Genomic DNA, 22,741 nt, shown 5'->3' with positions numbered 1-22,741 from the left:
ACTGCTTATTATCCAAAGAAAGTTTAGATAATTTATTTTATTATTAGATTATTACCTTAGTTTAAGAACTTTCGTGATTGATACGAGTGCAGCTCCACCAAACTGTTTCAGGTAGCAGATGATTAAATAAAGATCGACCTCTGATAGGGGGTAGTCACGAAAAAAATAAATATCTTTCTTCTAACTTTCTTCTGACTATTTATGGTCTATTTTAAGAATACAGTTTGGCGAAAAGACATAATATAATGGCGCGCATACAAGGAAGTGGGGGGTTTTGGGTCCGGAGCACTTCTGTATGCAACAGATCGCAATTATAGCTACAATTATAAGACTACCAGGTTTCGCGGAATAAATACAGCGGAATCTGCTAGATTTTGTTAACTCCGCTCCCTCTTGTACCCTTATAAATACATTAAAAAAATATTATTGATAATTTTTAGAAATGAACACAATTTTTAAGTATAATATAAATGCATTGAAGAATTAAATATAGTAAGAAATATCTAAACATTGGTACATTTAATAAATACGTATTGTTTTTATTACCTGTAAAACATTTTACGTCTGATGTTAAATTTTAATATCTGTGCAGTAACTAAACATTGTCATTTTGTGTTACAAAATTTAATAGTTTACGTACAAACACAAGTCAATTTTTTTATCTGTTTCGAAAATCGCTTGTTCAAGCAGTATTTTACTGCAAATAATACATACGTACAGGTGAGCGAGTCCGTATAATAAATCATGATTGTCTATAATATATTTATCACGTAAAATGCTAATGGTCATAGTTTTGTTTCTTATTCAATATAACTTGACTGATTTGGTGCTCATGTTCGTTGAGGCAAAGTAATGCCTTTTTCATAATTCTGAGTTGACATTATACCATTTTTGAGGACATAATTGTCATTCCCTTTTTTGCTGCCTTGATTGTTACATTACATGCTACAATGATACATACCTACTAATCATGATACAATTATTTAGGTTACGATATAAGTCATTGATATTAAACGTTTACATTAACTTGAAACCTTGTAACGATGTATCAATGCAGTTGTAATATGGGTTTCATTCAGCAACGTTTTTCTTTGACGTAATCAGTTCGTCAGAAAATTTAAAAAGTCACATCGAAACTGTTCAAACCTGTCATACAATTATTAAATTATGCAAAATCTTAAAAAAAAACTATATTTATCACAAATAGAGTATAATATAATATTACACAAAACATAACCGAATCCCTGCAACTATAATCAAAGAGGCTTATGACATAATCACAGATACGTACTTATTTATAACGGGTTTGATTCTAGGAAATAAATACATTAATATGTTTACTCGGTTCATTGGTAGTTGGAAACTATGAGTTATATTTTATTTTTTATCATGAAGGGGCCTAGAAATCAGTCAGTGCCTCAGACCTCTATATACCTAAACCTGCCACTGATCATTACGCTAGTATTTAAGCGGTTAAGTATCTTTAATTTTTTAACTAAATATTATAGCTTGATAATTATATTACATAATATGTAGTTCAGTACCTACATATTACTTTCTTTATACACATTACATTTATTAAATTTTCTTAGAAATATACATTTCATTAAAAAACACTAAATTAGAAAAACAGCGTAGGTTCCCAAGTGCGCAGTTACCTACTTTAAACTCCTAATATCATAATATTTATGTTACAAAATTAATCGACTTTAATTATTAAAGTAACCTGCTACTAAATATAATTATTAGAGCTTTAAAGAATCAAATAAACTACTGGCCACTTTTTCCTATGTCTAATATTTAAATCATCACCTAACAGAAAATCGCTATTATATAATAAGGAGAATAGAGGGGGGTATTATTTTGTAAATCATAACAAAATTCCTAGGTAACTAACAATACATTTTTTTTTTAAAATAAAAATGATAAGTAAATTTCTTGACGCCTAAGACATATTGTAGCAAGCGATTATCCATACATTTCAAAGTTTTTATTTTTATTTTATTTATTAAGGAAACAAACAGTTACATAATATTGATTACAAAAATATAAAATATAATAATGAAAAGTTATTGCAACCAGCAAAGTTTCCATGTATACATTATAATATAGTTAAGCCTAATAAGATAGAGAGTAAGAATAACATAAATATAAAGAAATTACATAAGAAAATTGAATAAAGTTAATGATGTACCTAAATGTAAAATTATAAACAGGTGAATAGGTGGGAGATCAATAGAAAACAATAACTATAATTATGTGGCAAATTTCGTAGTTGTTATAAGATTTTTAAGTATCTAGAAACTTAATTTAACCAAATTATTTCTATATTATAAAGATTTTTTAATTTAAACTTTTAAACCAAAAAATTATACGTACAAAATATATTTACTTATACTTTCAATAAGTACCTATTTCTTAAAATTGAGATCAAGTTTTTGTAGTGATTCAAAATAATTCCCGGTATAGAAAAATTTCAAGGAAACCTCGGCGGTTAGGGACTAATATCCTGTTGGCATTGGAAAAACATCAAAGCGAATTATTTTATTTTTTGTTTTTGGGGTGAAAATCCGGTGGTATTCGCGAATTAATCATAAATTTTAGGATTTTTAATATAACTTTTACGTCTAACAAAATAACTTTATATTATAATATAAAAAATATGACCTCTGCGGTTTTCATTCATGTAGGAATTTATTTGAGAGAAAATCTTGAGATTAGTAAATACCTACGACGAATTTGATCATGTTGATTAATAGGTAGGTTTGCAGCACTTTGGACAAATTTTAAACATAAGAAAATAATTTTCCTACCATGTTCTATCCTAATCCACTGAGTGGAGGTTTGTATTAACATACCTACATATTTTGTTTTTACGATAAATTGATGTTAGCCAGTTGCTCAACCTATTAGGTCCATACTCTGACTCATACACAAATTGAAAAACAATATGTGTACTTGCCAGACCCAGGATTCGAATCTGGGACCCACGACGCTATAGGTCGACGCTTACACCGTGCGACCATCGTGAGACTAAAGACTGAGAAGAAAAGAATTTGCATGGAAATTAAATTATTGAATATTTTCATAGGAGATAAGTTCATAAATTTTAGGTATATCTATGAGTATAAAAATAAGCATAAAAATACAGTCAGATTAAAATGAAAATTATAATTTCTAACTACCAACGTAGCTACCAAGTAAAAATAATATTGCAGCTCTTCACTATCCAATTATGTACTATCAAAAAAATGACAGTGACATCCGATAATAATATTACTTAGGAGTTTATTTTTTGTGTACAAGGACGAATATGTTTGTGTGTTTGTTTTATAGGCCCTTTCGTTGTTAGGTGGAGAGATTTTGATATGCTTCGGTAATATTTTATAGATAGATACCTACTCAACCGATGTGATTTTTATTTAAATATTTAAGTATAGTTTAACAATTGTATGACTGGTTTTAATGAGCCCCCCTTTTAAATCTTCTGACGAATCAATGACGTTATCTGCGTCAATTAACATTAAAAAGAATAGATTTTTTCAAAACAAATTATTGAAATGAAACAAAATGAATGCCGTTGACGAATATTGATTGATTCGGAGGGCGATACAAAATAATATGTAACGAACAAAACATAGCAACCAATAACACTTGTATTTTGTACGCAAACAGTTTTACATTTCTGAGATAATATAGTTGGAAGTAGGTATATTATTATAATATTATAAACCAGAAAGAAAACACAAACCATTAACGTAAAAAATGCATATTTTTCACAATCTCCGTGTAAACAAAAATCAACTAATAATTCCGTGTATGTAATGGAATATAGTTATTATAATGCTAATAAGTCCATCAATTTCTCAGTGCAGCTATTTGTACGTTTGGCTTTCTGTGGTAAATCAGGAATGCTTTTAAATTTTAGATTGTTGAGAATTTACAAACATTTTACTAAAATTTAAAAACATCCAAAAACACAAATAATCTGATTTACCACAGAAAGCCAAGCGTAGGTAGGTACCTACCTACAAATAGCTGCATTGAGAATATATGGTTTTATCTTCTTAAAGTGTAAACAAGTCTTGGCAACATAATATGATATATTATATCTATATTGCTTTTTTTAGCACAGGCTATACATATATATATAGAGGGGTCTCCAAACTAGTTAATACTTCGACCATTAAAGTACCTAAAACGCTACAATATGCGATGATTTTTTTTTTGTTTTGCACTTGTGACTTGTCAACCTACCGGGATTTCTCCGGCCGTCCTGCCAGAGTAAACCGCCTCTGTGTGTGATTGTCTTGACCAGGGTACATAACAATAATGGGAAATGGGTTGCCTTCTAGATGATGCTGAAACAAGATTTAATTCTCGATTGTGGGGAAATCTGAGATGAAATTAAAACAAATGCCTGTATCATAATATGTATTAAACATTAAAGTTTATCACGTAACCGTTGTAAACGAAACACGCATTCAATATTTGAGGGCTCACTTTATGTTTTATGGCCTGACAGTCACAAACTAATACAACGAATCCTTCTTCAAAGCCTTGATCCACGGTGTCTGGCTTCCACATCCAGCGTTGCCAACTTAGCGTTTTCTTGCCAGATCTAGCATTTTTCTATATACATCTAGCTTATGGCGTTTTTATTAGCGTTTTTTGATGACTTTAACAGTAATCGTCTCTGTTCGGGCAGAACACACTAACTGGAGAATACTAGTTTTGAGTAATTTGACTTTGAAGTTGTTAAAATGTTTGAAATGGTCTATCATGTGAGTTTATTAACACAATGCTTACGGGCCCTTTTAATTAATTTTGTAATTAACGTGTTAATTTGCATTTGAAAAGTAATTAGCAAAAACACAATTTTGTGCGGCCCGTAAGCTATCAGTTAAGTAATCGTAAAAAAGGTGACTTTAAAATAAAGACTGTTTATTTATTAAGAAGGTTTCCAGACGGTAAAGTTTGAAATAAGGAAAATTTTGGTATAACTAACAGTGACGAGTTTTAAATGTGCCGAAAATAAGCTAGATATTTAGTTTATTTATTCAGATGATAGTATGTCGGTACTTGAGAAATAAAACAACACAATGAAACATATTAATACGAGCATTCTTTGCGTTATAGTGATATAATGATATCAGGTACTATAATATAAGTTGTGCTTATTCATGTGGCATCAGATTTACGAATATCGGGGATTCCACTCTCTGGTATTACCTAATTATTACTTATCGTAGGTTGTTCTATCAATTAATTATTTTTTATCAATTTTGAAATGTGTTCTGGAAAAATGTGGTGGGATTTTTGTGCACTTTTTTCGATAGGCAAAAAAGGTAATGAAATATAATTTTCACAAAATCTAGCTGTCAAATAGCTTGTTTTTGTACTCTATCTGGCATATTTTTGTCAATGACAGTTGGCAACACTGTTCACATTATCATCTTATTAATCTGTTATGTGGTCTTTTAACATTATTTTAATAATAAAAAAATACTTACATTAAGATGTTTTGCCTCCACACTACGATCAGCTGTTTTCACAACAATTTTAATCACCCCACTACAGAGGCGAAACGAGCACTTTCACAAAGAACACGACACACGATAATAATAATCACACTGAGCACAGATTTTCGTTAAATAATATTATTTATTTACGATAATGTGAAATAATATTATCGTAACTGACGGATAGGCATTTGCGGAAGGAAAACACGATATTAATCTTTACACCAAACCGAGCAATATTGCCTTGTACGAGATGTATTTAACCATCCGTGCGGAATACTGAAATCACAAAACCAAACAACGAAATTAATGCTTGAGAAAATCGTATTACACAAATTGTGTTCGATTTTCATTTATATGTATGTACCTATTATATTAACCTATATATAATACGTTAAAATATAAAGTTAAAATAGTCAATATCTCACAGAGAATCTTATTCGTTACATTCGATCTAAAAATAATAACTTACTAAACTTTTAACGGAAAATCTCTTAGTGAAAATGACAATATTAAAAAAAATGTGCTTTTATACTTTGTTATCGATCATCGCCGATTTTATCAGTTATGCTATAATATTTTTAACTGTAGGCAATTAATACTTATTAATATAATTTTGAAAGCCTTTTTTAATTCCTTCCGAAATTAAGTAAATTTCTGACTACTGATAAGTGATAGATAGGTACATACCAATACATAATAATATATTAGATACTCGGTCAACTATGTAGAAATACATAATGTAGGTTCAATTTATTTTTACAATATCTTTTCAGAAAAAAACAGGTGTTACAAACAAAAATATAACCTAAATATAAAGTGATATTATTAAATTGTTATTACAATACTATTCACTATTAGGACAATATTTTAAGCATGTTCTATCTATACCTATATTATTCAATATTACTTATGCAGGTACTATATTAATTCATTGATGTCATTACTTTAAATAAAAGGCAATATTTACTATTATATATACCAAGACGTGATGGCTATGTCAATATTGTGTGTTCCTAAGTAATTTTAAATTAGGAATTTAATTATCTTGTAACTTCGTATGAGCATTTGTTTGACTTAGTATAGTGTATGTAAACAATTCTTGAGTACTGATTCCTCAGTTAATTTTCCTTTTTTAACTGAAATTAATTACCCAATATCTTCTCGTGACATTCAACATTAGTTTGAATCATTGCTCCTGTCAATCTACGCTCAAACAACGTTTCTATAAAAACCTCTCGGTGAGATTTTCTTTATTTTCCCGTTCGAATATTGCCGCGTTTGATTGTTTGTCATATGCGAGAGATAAAACTGTCATATAAAACTGTCCGACGGGGGTACAAAAGAAAGTCTCTCGCACGACACAAATTCAATTAGGATGTCTGTCTGATTCGTATTCCGCCGAGAGACAGATCTTGCGGTTACCGTGTCGTATATCCAAGGGATCCTTGTTCCGAATTGATTCTAAATTTAACCCAGACAAAATATATCACTATGTACATATAGGTACAAAATCCACTGAGACAACTGAGTAAATTAAATCTTTATTTGATATAAAATTTCGTATTCTATTGCGAATGCAAAACCGCCAAAAACAAAACCCGACGGAGGTCTAAGGAAATAATTGACTTCGCGAATAAGTTTATTTGCACAATAAATTTACGTGAGATTCGTATCTATCTATCTAATTAAATTTGAAAATTGTCTTGATAAGAAAACTTTGACAAACATTCGCCGTCGTTGTCCATAATAAGGGATGATAAAATGTTTTGTTATTATTTTGATTTCACAAATAAATTAATACCAACCACTCAGTCAAAAATGATGATAAGGGTAGATAATTAAACACGATTTTCATTAAAAAAAAAACAATCACAATTTAAAACAATGTCTTGTTTTTGTCTTTTGATATCTGTAGAGATACTCAATGTTAATGAATTTGTGATACAATGTTCACTAGAACGCGCGTAAGTCATCCGAATATAACAATAATAAAAACACCGATCTCCGAAAAACTCGTCGGGGAGTTTTCAAAGGAACGACTGGCGTGAAACAAACTCCACGACCGCTCAAGCGAGACTGACTGAAGCTGAGTAAAAACAAGTTTAGCGAGAGCACGAGGGAAGCCGGCATTTCGTTCGGCAATGTCCGTGACACGGCGGAAACACCCGAGCTGTGTGTGAACAAGATGGCTTCGCGCGGGAAAAAGGGATGGATTGAGAGATCCAAAGGGCGGAGAAGAGAATATTGCAGGATGCATGGTGTAAAGTTTTTTTTGACTGCAGGGGAACAAAACTTGAGCAATCAGTTGACACACGACACCTTGTTTTTTTTTGTTGTTTGGAAACAGATTTTTAAATGTCACCATAACTGATCTGTCATGTCTTCCGCATGGTTTCGATATTTCAACGGGATGTTTAAAAGAATAATAATTGTAAGATGAGATGTCTGCGATGGAACGTTAGTTAATAGGGGTTGAAAGCGCCAATAGCTATCCATCAAAAAGCTCTGTATTTTCGCAGTAGACGTCAAAAGCTCCTGAACTTAGAAATACTTAATATACCTGATGGTTTATTTAAGTACTTACGTAATTTTACAATTTATTTTGAAATGTAATAGAGTTGAACTCAACGCAAATAAAACACAGCATTACTTTGTTTAGGTATCGTGTATCGCTGCAAATTACAAAAGATGGTCGTCAATATTAATGGTATTTGAAATAACGTCTCAATTGCATAGTTAGGAGATTTCCGCGTGTTTATAAATATATCGCTTGTTTAAATTAATAAAGCTTATAGCCAGGTATTCGATGGATGTGGGTTCAAGTTTATTTTTCTTTTACTGTTTTTGCAAAATTAAAAAAAAAACATTGGACATTAAATTTATAAACCTATTAGGTATGTATGTAGGTAATTGTCGAGTTTTGTATTAACAAAAATATTAATTAACTATTTCTTTTATTGAACGAATAATTCACAAGATTTTCAGAATGTACCATTCTAATTATTGAACATACATCATTTTGAAAATACTCATGAGAAAATATAGGAATGCCAATAGACACAATTTGTCTGAATTAAACATGGCGGTCGTAGCATAATGGTAATGCACATGGCGGGATACCCAAGAGACGCAGGTTCGATTCCTGCCAGGTGTCTTACTTTTTCAAAAAAGATTTCTTTTATTGGCTATATTTTCAAAATTATGTATGTTTAACAAAAATAATATATTTCGACATATAATAAAACTATAAAATGGCTTCGTATTTGTATTTTCTTTATTATATTATGTACTTTTGAGTCAAGTTGTTTATTTGGTGAGGCACGTAGAGGTGGTATCACCTATCAGACTATTATTGACCCCCACGAATTATTCCACGTATGGATAGATTCACAAGCTACTTCAAAAACTATTACTATGCGACAGACTTTCAAGAAAATTAATATTTTCTATGACATCACAACAATGACCCATGCACCCACTGCCAACTGGCCTGGGATATTATCATTTATCAATTTGTTGTGTATTACGAAATTTGATGATTTAACAGTGGTGTATTTTTTTTAGATTTTTGATAATGAATTTTTTCAGCCAATTGGTACATAATTTTTTTTAAACGCATTCTTGATAATGCGGAGACCATTACATAAGTAAATTAATGGTCGAAATAATATAAAATTATGAACTTTCTTTTTCCTGCTAAGCAGTGCTCGAAATGGAATATTTTACGAATCGAAGCACTCGATAATTCTCCAAAAATATTAATATTTAAGGAAATTATCTAATTTTATATACCTACTTAGGTATATTTTGTAAAAAATGTTAGATTTTTTTTTTGTTATATAGCCTATCTAGCTCAGGTGGTCAAATTATTTTTTTTTACGAAACGGAGTGATAATTTTGTAGATTGCATGAACCGGAACGGCGCTCCGGTCCACTTCCAACCCTGGTGTGCAGTAAATTTTCCGTCAACCAAATATTTTTTTTGTGGATCCGACAATGTATGAATACATAAGATCTGACTTTCAGCCGGCTTCCACGAGAATTCACAAACGAGCCACAACTTGAAACTAATGAATTTGGGAAACATTGAAATGGTTTACCTTGATCTTATAATAATAAAGTGTTTTAATGTTTGAGAATAATTAAAAATTGATAAGTAAATCAAATTGTCAGAAATGAACGTCCTTGCAATGTTATACTTACACAGTTAGGTAAGTACTTTTTCTAGTTTTAATGAAACGTAGCACTTCTGGGTCTTTTCCCATTTTCTTAAGGCGGTGTCGTCCCTAGGGAAAGTGCTGCCCTTAAGCTGACTCAAAATGTGACCCTCGATTACCGCATGTACCTACCTAATTCATTGCCCATTTTTTTTTGCCATATCCGTTATCGTATTTCGGCGATGACTTTGACTACCTTTACCGGTTTGTCGATGTTCTTAATAGATAAACGGAGTCTTTGAGCTCAAATTCTTGAACCAGGGCGTGCTTTTCCTCTAGTCTAGGGCCTTGCTTACTGGAGACCCTCCCTTAACGCTTTCGCTGCTGAATAGATAATGAGATTTTAATTGCCCCCTTTAAAATGCACGTTAATTACATCGATCGGCCGCCAGGTCATTACGCACCGTGTGCGTCTTCCGCGTCCAAAGTATTAAGTTATAAATTATGCAGAAGTTAATATTTCTCGAATTGCTTACTAGCAAGATTTTATTATTAATTATTAAAGGCTATCAAAAACGGTTAAATGCAATGAGATTTTTGTAAACTATAATGTATGTCTTTATAGATATATTATTTACTATATAAATACATTATTTATTAACAATTAATATTATAAAATCGGCGCTGTGAATTGTGATCAAAAACATAATATTATCATCTTCATCATATTCGATTACTTTCTCTTTGCTATTCTCAAGCAATGCATTACCTATCAACCGCCACGAGATATCACTGATTTGAAGAACTCAACATTTATATTGTGACTCCGCCAGTTTACGGAATTTTGATGATACTCGGCGTCTATAAGAGATATTTCGAAAACCTGAACTATTCCTGATATATCCTGGGTTACAAGCATATTGCAATACCCACATAATTATCGCCCTTTCAAGGATGATTAGGCAGGAACTGGCTTCTGACGGTCTTAAATCTAGTAGTTGCAATTTATTTAAGACAATTTTTTAGTTGTATTTCATTAAATAATTAGAAGATTAAAACTATGTTGAAAATTGCCTGCTTAATCGAATGTTACGTACAAAAAATCAAAAAAGTGCAAATATCAACTTAGTGATGTGCAGATTTCAGCTAGAAGAGAATGCGATAATGGTTGATTATTAGAGTTTGTCATCACATGCCGCTCACCTGAGGTCGCGCCGGTAATAAGTCACTCGGCTACTCTCTCTTAACACAATGCTTACGGGCCTTTTTAATTAATTTTGTAATTAACGTGTTAATTTGCATTTGAAAAGTAATTAGGAAAAACACAATTTTGTGCGGCCCGTAAGCTATGGGTTGTAAGACTGGTTCGGACTGGTCGAGTAATTTAGTCGAGTGGCAAATGATTTTGTTACCACTAAATGATTTAGTAACTAAAAAGTGTACGAACACAGCACATTGGTGAGTGAGGTGTCAAAATGAACAGAGCACAACGTAACAAAGCAAAAATAAATAATTTATAATGGCTATATCATTAGAATTGGTGGTATAAATTTGCAACAAATGTACACTAATAATAATTGTACTCATGGTTTAAATATTCTTATCCAACGAAACGTCATTTCTACAACTAATGAACTTGTCAATTTGACTAAAGATAACATGTTCAGACTTGTCTCGTGGCTTGTTTAGTATTTAGTGAGAAGTGGTGGGGGGTCGCTACTCGACCGAAAAATTAGAACAAAATGGATTGACTTGACTAAACGATTTTACACAAATACTCGACTAAATTTGTCGGTTCATACATGTTGAGTTACTAAATTACTCGACTAATCCGAGCCAGAATTTAGCAAGCTGCCACCTTGTACCGTCTTTATTCATAAATTTATAATTATAATTATTATTATAATACGTTCTAATAAATACCTCTCCACCGTAAAATTCTGGTTGATTATTGGATTCGCCATCACTGGCCCATAATTCCTCCTTCCAGACTCTTTTACTTGAGGTTGTATAGATACTATCCGTGGCTTTATCCAACTGACTTTCTCTTAGGCATGCTTACATACTGCAGTCTGCAATTTAGAAGGAATCTTTATTTAGCTACGTATTTTTTTCGACTTATACGAGGTATAAATGAGAACTCTGCCATTCTGGGCAGTGTTGACCTGTGTGTCCCTGATAACTATCTTAGAAATATAGACCATCAGTTGTTTATTGTCCCAAGGTGCAGAACCAACCTGCCACTGGTAACGAAATTGCTTCGGGTGTTGATATATTCCACGTACGTGAGAATGAGTTTAGGTGGACGTTGTTTTATAAATTCTTAAAATAGGGTCTGCTTAACTCATCCGGTGTACTTCCTTGTACCTAGGAAATCCAATCCCGAGCCAAAATTCTGATCCCGGGATTTCGGGATTACAATTTGACAATCCCGGGATTGGCATTTTTTTCCATTGTTAATATAAAAAATTTATATTTACAAATAACATTGATAAAATCGGTCAAACATAAAGCTAGTATAATTTATACTATTTATGACATTTATTGTAAATATTGTATACGTTCAATCTTGGAAATACATAAGTTTAATGGAGTAAATAATATTGTAATATAAATAATAATGTGAATTTAATATGAGATTGCTGTTTCTGATAGTAAAGACTTAATGAAAATGTTAGCGAGATTTAAAATAGTAAAGCAAATCATGGTGTACTTACGACCTTTCCACTTCATAAATCTAATTAGTCAGCCAAATATGAAACTGCCGTAAAATGTATGAGATCGTGGTGGAATTACTTTGTTAATAGTGCTAAGCATTGTTTTTTTTCCAATCTTTCTATTTTTTATTAATTTATGTGAAAAAATAGAATGAATCGGCAACTTAAACATGTATATAAATCAAACTTCATTCAAACTCAGTTTATTTCTAATGTAGTTATTTGTTATCAAAAGTATTTTTTCTGTTATATTTTCGTTTTTATTTTATTTTCCATAAAAATTTATAAAAAGATCAATCCCGAAAGTTTCGGGATTATGGTTATCATCCCCGGGATTCATAGTTATCGAAAATAGCTCGGGATCCCGGGATTGGAAGCCCTACTTGTACCTATCTAATTTATCTACTGATCTATCTCTTTTTTTATGTAATACTGTTATATTTATATATCTTTGTTTCTAAATGTCATGTTGTGAATGTCTTAAACTTATAATTTGTAATGTCCACAATATGTTAAAAAAAAAATAAAATATTATTCTATCGCTTTATGATTGTAGCAGGTATAATCAAATAATGTGAATTTATGGTTATTTGTTTTAAGAGGGTAGTATAATATGGGTATAATACAATAATGCCCAGAGCAAGCGGCGAATACTAATATAATATCTTAATTCATACAAGTATAATAACACACCGCTCACGAAGAATGGCACTGTACAACGATGCCTTTAACAATTCCAAAGCCTCCTACTTATCTTTCTCTCGCGGCTTATTGAGTCGTTACATGTTACAGCTGAGGTGAGGGCAATTATTAATGTCGGTTTGTATTTTTTTCTCGTTGAAGACCGCACGTCATCTCTCGTTTGATGCCGCCCGCTTTGGCCGTGATGCCGGAGGGATTGGTCGATTGATGCCAGACATAAGTATATTGGTATTGGTTGTGCGCAACACTCCAATTGGTGATATTATTATTATGTTATGATAATATTTGGTGCCACGGATAAGTATCACGTATATCCCGTATCTGACTGTTAAGAGCGTACCTAGATAAGTGAAACGGCAAATAATTTTCAACAGTATCTGGAACGAATTTTCGCAGTCGTCGCCAATCGGTGACTGACAGTCAAGGTGTGAGCACGTCAATTTATTTTGTGATGGCGTTGGCGGAATATATTATTAAATCGTGAAAAGATGACTAAAAAACGTTCCGCATGTACTTGAAAAAGAAAACATGCAAATGAAATATACTATTATTATTACGAATATAATAATAAACATTACATTAAAAGGACGCATGTTGAATTTTTATGACAAATTATATTACGTTCGGCTCGCGTCATTTGCACAATCCGCGTATCGCCTAGTCACGATCTTTTTAGACCATGCCTCAGCTGAAGTATAGCCTTACGGCTATATTTCAGCTGGTGCATGGTCTAAAACGATTGTGACTACGCGACGCGAAGATTGTGAAAACGACGCGTGCAGAACAAAACATAATTTGTCATAAAAATTCAACATGCGTCCATTTAATGTTATTTTTATTTTTCTAGTATTAATAATAATAATATATTCATTTACATGTTTTCTTTTTCAAGTAAATGGGTAACGTTTTTTAGTCATCTTTACACGATTAAAGAATTAATTCCCACGACGCCATCACAAAATAAATTGACATCTTCACAGCTCGACTTTCGCTCTCCGATTGGCAGCGAGTCCGAAATTTCGTCGCACCTATAGTTGACAATTATTTGCCGTTTCACTGAAGTATGCTCTTATAGTTCACACATCTTGTAACTACATAGCATGCCAATAACCTGTAACGTAAAAAGTGGTAAAGTAAAACACACAACGTCTAATATAATGATCTAACATACAATAAAATGTGATATACTTATATTATATAAAGATAAACATCTTAGAGGTAAGATACGGGCTATTACAGGTTTATTCCTGCAATGCTCAGATACGGGAAATTACTAAAATGACTGTATCATCTTTGTTAAAATAACTACAGATACACGAATTTCGCAGTCGATGGGCAGTATTTTACAACGTTTTTATTAGCTCGTATTCTTGTTTTTCCGGTGGTTGTTTGTCCAGTACAAATTTTGCAATCGATTTTTAACTAACTTCCCGACTAGCTAGACATTTAAAACTTTTAGAATATAAATATCAGAACACGATGCCAATGCATTCTTTTAATATTTTTAGCCATCTTTAAGCAGAATTCAATTCATTTTCAATTAATTCTGTTTTGTATGGAAAGTTATTTCAGAAAAATCTGTAAAAAGTAAAAGACTATTATTGGTTGCTAAGGGGTGGTCCTAGCAACTAAATTATTAATATATACGTGCGTTACAATGGAAATCAAAATGAAATGTCAAAATGACATTTCACTATTCTATATTTGTTTGTTTGTTTTTTATTTACTTCATGTCGTGTACAAGTTTGAGCATATTATTGAGCATAATAATTCAACAGAAAATTTAAAAACGTTGATCTTGTAATTATTTATTGTTTTTAGTACTATATCAAAAAGTCATTTTCGTCATATAGGTCGGATATTTAATTACGATCAGCACCGTTTTCGCTCGCTCAACAAATCAATTATTGAGAATATGATGTTAAGCCGACGAAAGAATTGCTCATGATCATTATTAAATTAATATTAAAATAAGTATGTACCAATCTACCTACCTACTTACATAGAAAAAAATAATTACTTAGTATATTTATGGTTATTATATTTATTACAATATTATTATCAGATAATTTCAATACGAGTTTAATACATAACTGTATATAATATTATGTTCATAATTTTCATAGAGTTTATTTTAAAAATTTAAATTTAAAATATTTTTTATTGCTAGGTTAAAAAATATTGTTATCAAACACAAATAGATGGCGTTAAACTGTTTGTGTTATTTTTTTATTATATTTTTTTATGTGGCTACATGATTATCAAACATTCTAACACATAATCAATGTGATAATCTACAGCTGAAATAGATAATTAAGCTAATTTTTAAGTAACAATGTGCTTACGATTGTAATAATTGTGAAATGTACATTGCCGAGAAATGTGTATAAAAAGTAGGTAGATACGGCGACGATTTTCTTTGACGCAGATGAGGCAATCGATTCGTCGGATGATTCAGAAGTGGACCTTGAAACAGTTCGAGGCTATAATTCAATTATCAAATTGAACCGAAATTTTAAAAAGATGCGTATATCTACAATTATAAATAAAATATTACCTAAAGCATAACAAAATCTCGGCAAGTATTGTAACAAAAACACATTGAAATAAACCTCTTGTATCATTGTTATCACTGTCGTTTTTATATAATAATGATTTATACTCTATAACAATATCTTCTTGGCTACGCTTCTAGGCGCTGTTGTCTACTAAATGGGAGGAGCTTGTTAGTTTATAATGGAAGTGCGGTTAAAAATGGACGGAACATGTTAGTTCACAATTTTAACACGTAGCCAAAAAGATGTTGTCGTACTATAGTTAGGCACCGGAGATATGTTTCTAGGAAAGAGATATATTAATATCTTTACTAGTTTAGTTGGTGGTTGGAATTTATGGTTTTTATTTTATATCGTGATAAAATTGGTCAGTGCCTCTGGCATCTACGTCCCTAAACTAGTAATTTAGTAGATACCAGGATATTATGTACAGTGCTTTTATTAATACGTCATAGGAATAAACTACCAGTATTTTCCTTCATACAGAAACGTGAAGTTTTGATAATGCTTTGAAGAAAAGAAGATAATCATTTATGCTTATAATATGAAAATATATAATTTTTATATTCCTTTGAAACATACCTAAAATCCTAGTTAAAAAGTTGGACCTAATGGTACCAACTACCTATTCGTACACATCATCATATACGTGTTAAGCATCATATACTCATTCTTCAATATATTGCAGGGATGGCGAACCTATGGAACGCATGCCACCAGTGGCACGCGAATGTTTGGTTTTGAAGAGAAAGGAAATATTACTATTTTATACATATTTAAAAATTACCCTTTTTATAAAAAAGTTTTACAAATAAATATATAAGTACTTACTTATAATATTAAAAAAATAATGACGACATAGCCATGCGTTTTGTTTTTCATAATATTTTTAGGTACCAATCGATGCGCAAACGGAAATGATGAAATTCATGCATAATTTTTTTTAAATAATAAAATGCCCAATTTTTGTTAAATTTGGGATCACAGATATTATCAATATAATTTTTTATCGTAAATATTTCACTAAAATAATGTCGATATAAATTATACTAATGGTTTTATAAATGCGTTTAAAAATTAATAAATGTAAAAAATCTTAACACCACTGCACATTTATGTACTAAAATATGACTTTATTCTAAAACATTAGAGCGAGAGGTTTAAAAGAATACTATTTTATGTAATAAAAATGCTTTATGCAGTCATCAAATGTTTAAAATAAATATAAAGGATAAAAAGGCTTTAAAATTATATACATAGATTATCTACAACGTTTAAGGTATGTCCAGGAAAATATTACAAAAGCTCCATTTTGACCTACGCTGAGCATGTCCCCCCAAAATAATTATTTTCTATTTTATTGTACACTTTTTGAAATCATTGATCTACAGCTACACGAATAATTCAATAAAAACATACTCTCCACACTTCTCATTTATAATAATATGGTGGCCCTCATGACGAATGCATAGCTGAAGATTCCCAGCATTCGCAAAACTCTCCCACGCCTTAGCCTGATTTCATTTCTTTGATTCAGTTTCTTTCAGCAGCATCTTAGGCTATACCTAACGCCAAAAGAAATAAAAATAAGTGTCGCCTTTGACGGCTATGTTACGAAAGCTCTACCTATCTATAATAATACGGAGAGTGGAATAAGGGTTGGCCACACGAAGCTTTAAAATAATTTAAAAAACAATCTAATGCATTTATCTACTATATTTTTAAAGGTCATCAAGAATGTTGCGATAGCAGGTTTCGGAAGGGAATGGGATGACTGGACTCCGGACAATTGGACGCCGCACTGTCGTAGACACGCATACAGAACGTAGACGAGGTATTTTAATCAGTTTCTATCTACTATTTAGTAGTTTTAATTCATTTTACTCTTAACATAATGTATTCTTTATTGCGGATTGAGAATTACAATGCCTAAGGCTTTAATATAAAATAAAAAAACTTTTTTTTCGTTGGAACTTAAACATATGCACGATTAAATCATTATTTACGTCTGCATATTTACATTCTCACCAACTATTAAATCATAATATAATCATTTAAATATAAATAATAATATTCAATATTTTTTTAAAGTACCTAAAAGTACCTAACGTCTATTTATTTTCGAATTCCGTGTCGTCCAGTTGTCCCGGTGCCAAATCGTCCTAGACCCGGTTTCGGAATAGCGGCAGAATTTTGTACTAAAACATGTAATTTTACTTTCGTTGTTTAACGTCACCGTGGACTGATAGACATTGTATAGATAGACATAGTAAATTGATTGTATGGGATTAATTCTAACGCTTACTTCACTGTTTTAAATATATATTTTTTTTATTTTTCCCTAAATTAACTCATAGTTTGAAAGGAAATATAATATCAATTCCATGGCCCCCACATCCTAAAGCGGGCCCCCCTACATATCGCTATGTTTAATTGCATGTGTGAGGTACAACAAAAGCGTTTGAAAATTGTGTTAGAGGTAAAAAAGTAAGAGCCTTTAGTTTACTCTTACCGATTTTTTGAAGTTTTAATAAATCTACTTGAATTATGGAGTTGTCGAGTATCAATACAAAACAATCAAAAATTGCATCATACAACCTCATTTTTTTATGTTAATAAACCCCTCCCTGCAGGCGACTTTTTTTTACTATTAGAGCAAATTTGTGATGTGTGTTTATCTCACATAAGATCGATCCGCCACGCCGGCCCCCTTGAGTCCGGGCCCCTAGGCTAGAGCCCTGTAAGCCCCCTCTTTGTTGAGGCCATGATCAATTCTACAAAGCATCGAAGCAGCTATTGGTTTCATAATTCACAAGTTAGATTTTCGATAAATAATGGAAAAACTTGATTCTCGTTTCTCGACCTATTTTCAGAATTTGAGAAAATATTAATGAGATTCTCGAGAATTTTTAAGCGCAAACAAAATTAATTCGTAATATTTCCATAACGGAATTAAAACCCAATGAAAAAATACGTTCTTAGCACTAACTATCTCGAAAAAGACTATTACTATTTACACAATAATATATGTTTTACTGACCATGTAAGAAAATGAGATAATTAGTATAAATAAAATCAATGAATGATTAATTTTATTATTAAGAGAAAAGCTCAAGTAGAAATATTATGAGTACAATTATCTAGTTGGTCCTAAATAAATAAAATACAATTTGGCACCCAACAAATGAATTTTATAAAGTGTAGTAAGTAGATAATATTTGAATTTATTTCTGCGATTTAAAAATAGATTTTTCTTACTCACAAAACGTATTCTCCCTCCTTTGATTTTATCCTTACCAGGTTGACATTAAGTACTCTTATGCAAGCTTTAAGCTTCTGTTAGAGGGAATTTTTTTTTCAAAAAACTCTCATTTTGATAATGAGGACGCCAAGAAAAGAAAGACAAAACATTCATAACAGTTATATAAACATAGACTGTATTATTTATTATGTTGATATGTGAGTTATTCCTTTTTGGATTATTTCCAAAAGCTTTAAAGAAATCCTTCCCTCACTAGATGGATTCTATATACTATATTTAATTTCTCTTGAGACGGGGTACTATGGGCTAACCTTCAATTAAGCTGCAATTTATTATTCTAATTATGGATTGGTTTGAAGGTAACTTAACAGTATTATCGCTGGCGTATGAAGACATTTTTTATTCAATCGAGTAATCGAGAAATCGAGATATTGTTTTATTAATGATGACTGCATACTATATTATGACCGTTTCTAAAACGCCTTATATCAAACTTGTTTGACTTGTACCGAACCAAAACATTAAAATAATTTTGCAAATATATTCTGTGATAAGACAGTTTCAGTACTTATTCTTTAAAATGAAGGCAGCCAACTACACATAACTATAAATATTTTGAATATTTGAATGAAAAATTACACAATACTGGCTGCTATAAACCACACGTCGCAATAAAACCAACAAATAATATTTACAGTTCACTAATCTTCTTCTAGGTATAGTCAAAGTTCTTCGACATTAGATATCTCTAATTATTGTATAGCAGTATGAATTCTTTTGTTTGTAAAACACATTGGCCGAAATCCAATGAATGCAGGATATAACCACATTTTTAAATAGGTATGCTCTGAGGTATTTTCAAATTATGTTTTTTTTAATGTCTTTAGCTGAAACAAAATCTTCACAGTCAATCGGCGCTGTGTAAGAATGAGGTAATTACCCATGCTCCAAAAATACAGGACATGTTCAATATTCTGCAGTGAAATTGTTTGCCTATGTAGTTCAAAATAATTTATAAACAAAAATCGGGAAATTGTAATAATATATATCAGTTTGTTGATATCACGTCGGTACCCCGATATACTAGGTAGATTTTCTTTCAATCTTAATGACTATTTTAGGAATACCTTAATTACTGTCCAGCCACGAGTCAGTTCGGACACTATTTTGCACTTCGTATATTCAGGCTATATATAGTTGAATTATCCCGTATGTCTGGGGTTTTATAATATGTTGCTTTATCAGATTGATATAAAGATAGTCGCAAATACACATAATATAGATATTTGTTTAATGTATGCTAGTAAAATATACGGTAAAATACGTAAAATATTATGTATCGATCTCGACAATAATAACAATATAAATAAATAATATATATAAAATAATGTTATTATTGTCGCTTCTTCCACTGTGACTGTGTTTTCCAATGTCTTTTTTCAACAACATATTTTATTTACTTACATAAACTTTATTTGTTTTACTATCACTATATGATTATATACCAAGGTATTTAATTATTACAACGTTTCTATTAGCTCGTATTCTTATTTGTCCGGTGGTTGTTGTCCAGTACAAATCTTGCAATCGATTTTTAACTAACTTCCCGACTAGCTAGACATTTGAATCTTTTAGAATATATCAGAACACGATGCCAATGCATTCTTTTAATACTTTTAGCCACCATTGAATTCATTTTCAGTTAATTCTGTTTTATATGAAAGGTTATTTCAGAAAAATCCGTAAAAAGTAAAAGACTGTTATTGGTTGCTAAGGGGGTGGTGTTAGCAAGTAAATTATTAATATATACGTGCGTTACTATGGAAATCAAAATGGAATGTCAAAATGACATTTCAGTATTCTATATTTATTTTGATATGATAATAACTTTTCATACAAAACAGAATTAACTGAAAATAAATTAAATTCTACAAAGATAGCTAAAAGTATTAAAAATCTATATAAAAAATATCATCGTGTTCTGTTATATTCTAAAAGTTTCAAATGTATAGCTAGTCGAGAAGTTAGTTAAAAATCGATTGCAAGATTTGTACCGGACAAACAACCACCGGACAAATAAGAATAGGAGCTAAGAAAAACGTTTTAAAAATCCATAAAAGACTATTATTGGTTGCTAAGGGGGTGGTCCTAGCAACTGAATTATTAATATATACGTGCGTTACTATGGAAATCAAAATGAAATGTCAAAATGAATTCTATATTTGTCTGTTTTTTATTTACTTCATATCAAGTACAAGTTTGAGCATACTGAGCATAATAATTCAACAGAAAATTTAAAAACGTTGTATATAAAATGTTCTTTTTATCTTGTTATTATTTTAACTAATATTCTCATGATGTTATTCATAATTATTCTTGAGTTAACTGGAAACAACAAATGGGTTAAGCCAATATGTGTATTGCTACCATATAATAATATTAATTTCAAATTGGATTAAACTTTATAGGAGTATTTATTTTAATAAAAGCTAGTAACTAGTAGACACCCATTATGAACATTAGTACTATGTCACATGATTTAAAGATTATTGATAACGCGTTATGCTTTTTAACAAAAAAGTATTAAACATCGAACATTATTTAGTTTGTTTGAAAGTCTGAAACGATAAGTGGAGGCGGACTTAGTGGGGCGAAGCGGTGAAGGAAAGAGATCGCCTCTTACTTCGATAGTATGTCAGAAATCAGTATTATATTTTGTATAATAGGTGTAGAGGCCCCTTAAATATTGCATCGTAATGCATCTAAATTTTATGAATCTCATACGACTTTTTTTTCTTGGGAACAAACATAAAAAATAGATAAGAATTAAAAAAAAAAACTAAGCTAACTTACATAATATTATAAAAAATGGACCGAGTGGGATTCGAACTCACATTTTTCACACTTATCAGGTAAGTTTTTTAGCATTTAAGCTATCGATTCTAGCAATGTGATTCACGCAATTTATTTAAAAAATTACGTTTTACCTGAGGTACTTTATGGTGAATTAAGATAATATGATTTTTTTCTAATCGATTGGTATTTTTCGAAGGTTTTTTACTTATTTTAAAATCTTGTGATTTCTTTTAATTCTGGTAATATTTGTTATTTTAGATAATCGAGAAATGTGTCCATTTAAATCAATTCGGAAAACACGTTAATCGTATAATATGACAATAATATCTTGAAGCAGTTCAAACAGCCTGAGTTCAATAACAGCATGAGTGAGTGGAGCAGTGTCGAAGGGTAGATATTGAATATAGGTAGGGTGTGGTAGAGGTAGATAACTGAAAAAAACGTCTAGTACAGCCATATGTACAGGTCTTGAATTTTAATATTGTTTACATTCAGTATTTTACTAAACAAAAAATAATATATGTTACCTTTTTATTAAATATAGATATATTACACGAAAAACGCCAATTTGCACTTAAATAGATAGTAATAAAAGCAATGCCCGACAGCAATTCGAACTCGGGCTAGAAAATTCTACATCACGTAAGTGGGAATGGGACAACTGGACACCAGGACAATTGGACGTCGCACTGTCGTAGACACGTATACAGAACGTAGACGAGGAATTTTAATCAGTTTATATCTACTACTTAGTAGTTTAATTCATTTTACTCTTAACCTTATGTTTTTTTTATTGAGGATTGAGAATTACCCATGCCTAAGGCTTTATATAAAAAAAACTCTTTTTTCGTTGAAACTTAAACGTATGCACGATTAAATCATTATCGACGTATGCATATTTAAATTATCACCGACTATTAAATCATAATTATAATAATTTAAACATAAATAATAATATTAAATATGT

At 30.9% G+C, this 22,741-nt stretch overlaps 1 protein-coding gene across 2 annotated transcripts in view; it reads right to left on the bottom strand.

Annotated features, from left to right (window-relative positions):
• The window catches only part of pxb (putative Hedgehog signaling attenuator pxb), a 699,312-nt gene extending 691,699 nt beyond the window's left edge, over window positions 1-7,613 (bottom strand). Inside the window, exons 1-2 of one of the 2 annotated variants that reach the window (XM_085948240.1) lie at window positions 7,331-7,613; window positions 5,514-5,801 (exon numbers count right to left, since the gene is read on the bottom strand). The gene's annotated coding sequence lies outside the window, so the exon portion shown is untranslated. The remainder of the gene's footprint in view (window positions 1-5,513; window positions 5,802-7,330) is intronic. The other variant, XM_085948239.1, reaches the window with a different exon arrangement.
• Window positions 7,614-22,741: the final 15,128 nt, after the last annotated feature.

Source organism: Rhyacophila brunnea, unplaced genomic scaffold (genome assembly GCF_057557595.1).
Source record: "Rhyacophila brunnea isolate RB1 unplaced genomic scaffold, BYU_Rbru_1.0 scaffold_20, whole genome shotgun sequence".
Taxonomy (NCBI): Eukaryota; Metazoa; Arthropoda; class Insecta; order Trichoptera; family Rhyacophilidae; genus Rhyacophila; species Rhyacophila brunnea.
This window is presented reverse-complemented; position numbering and strand designations above follow the sequence as displayed.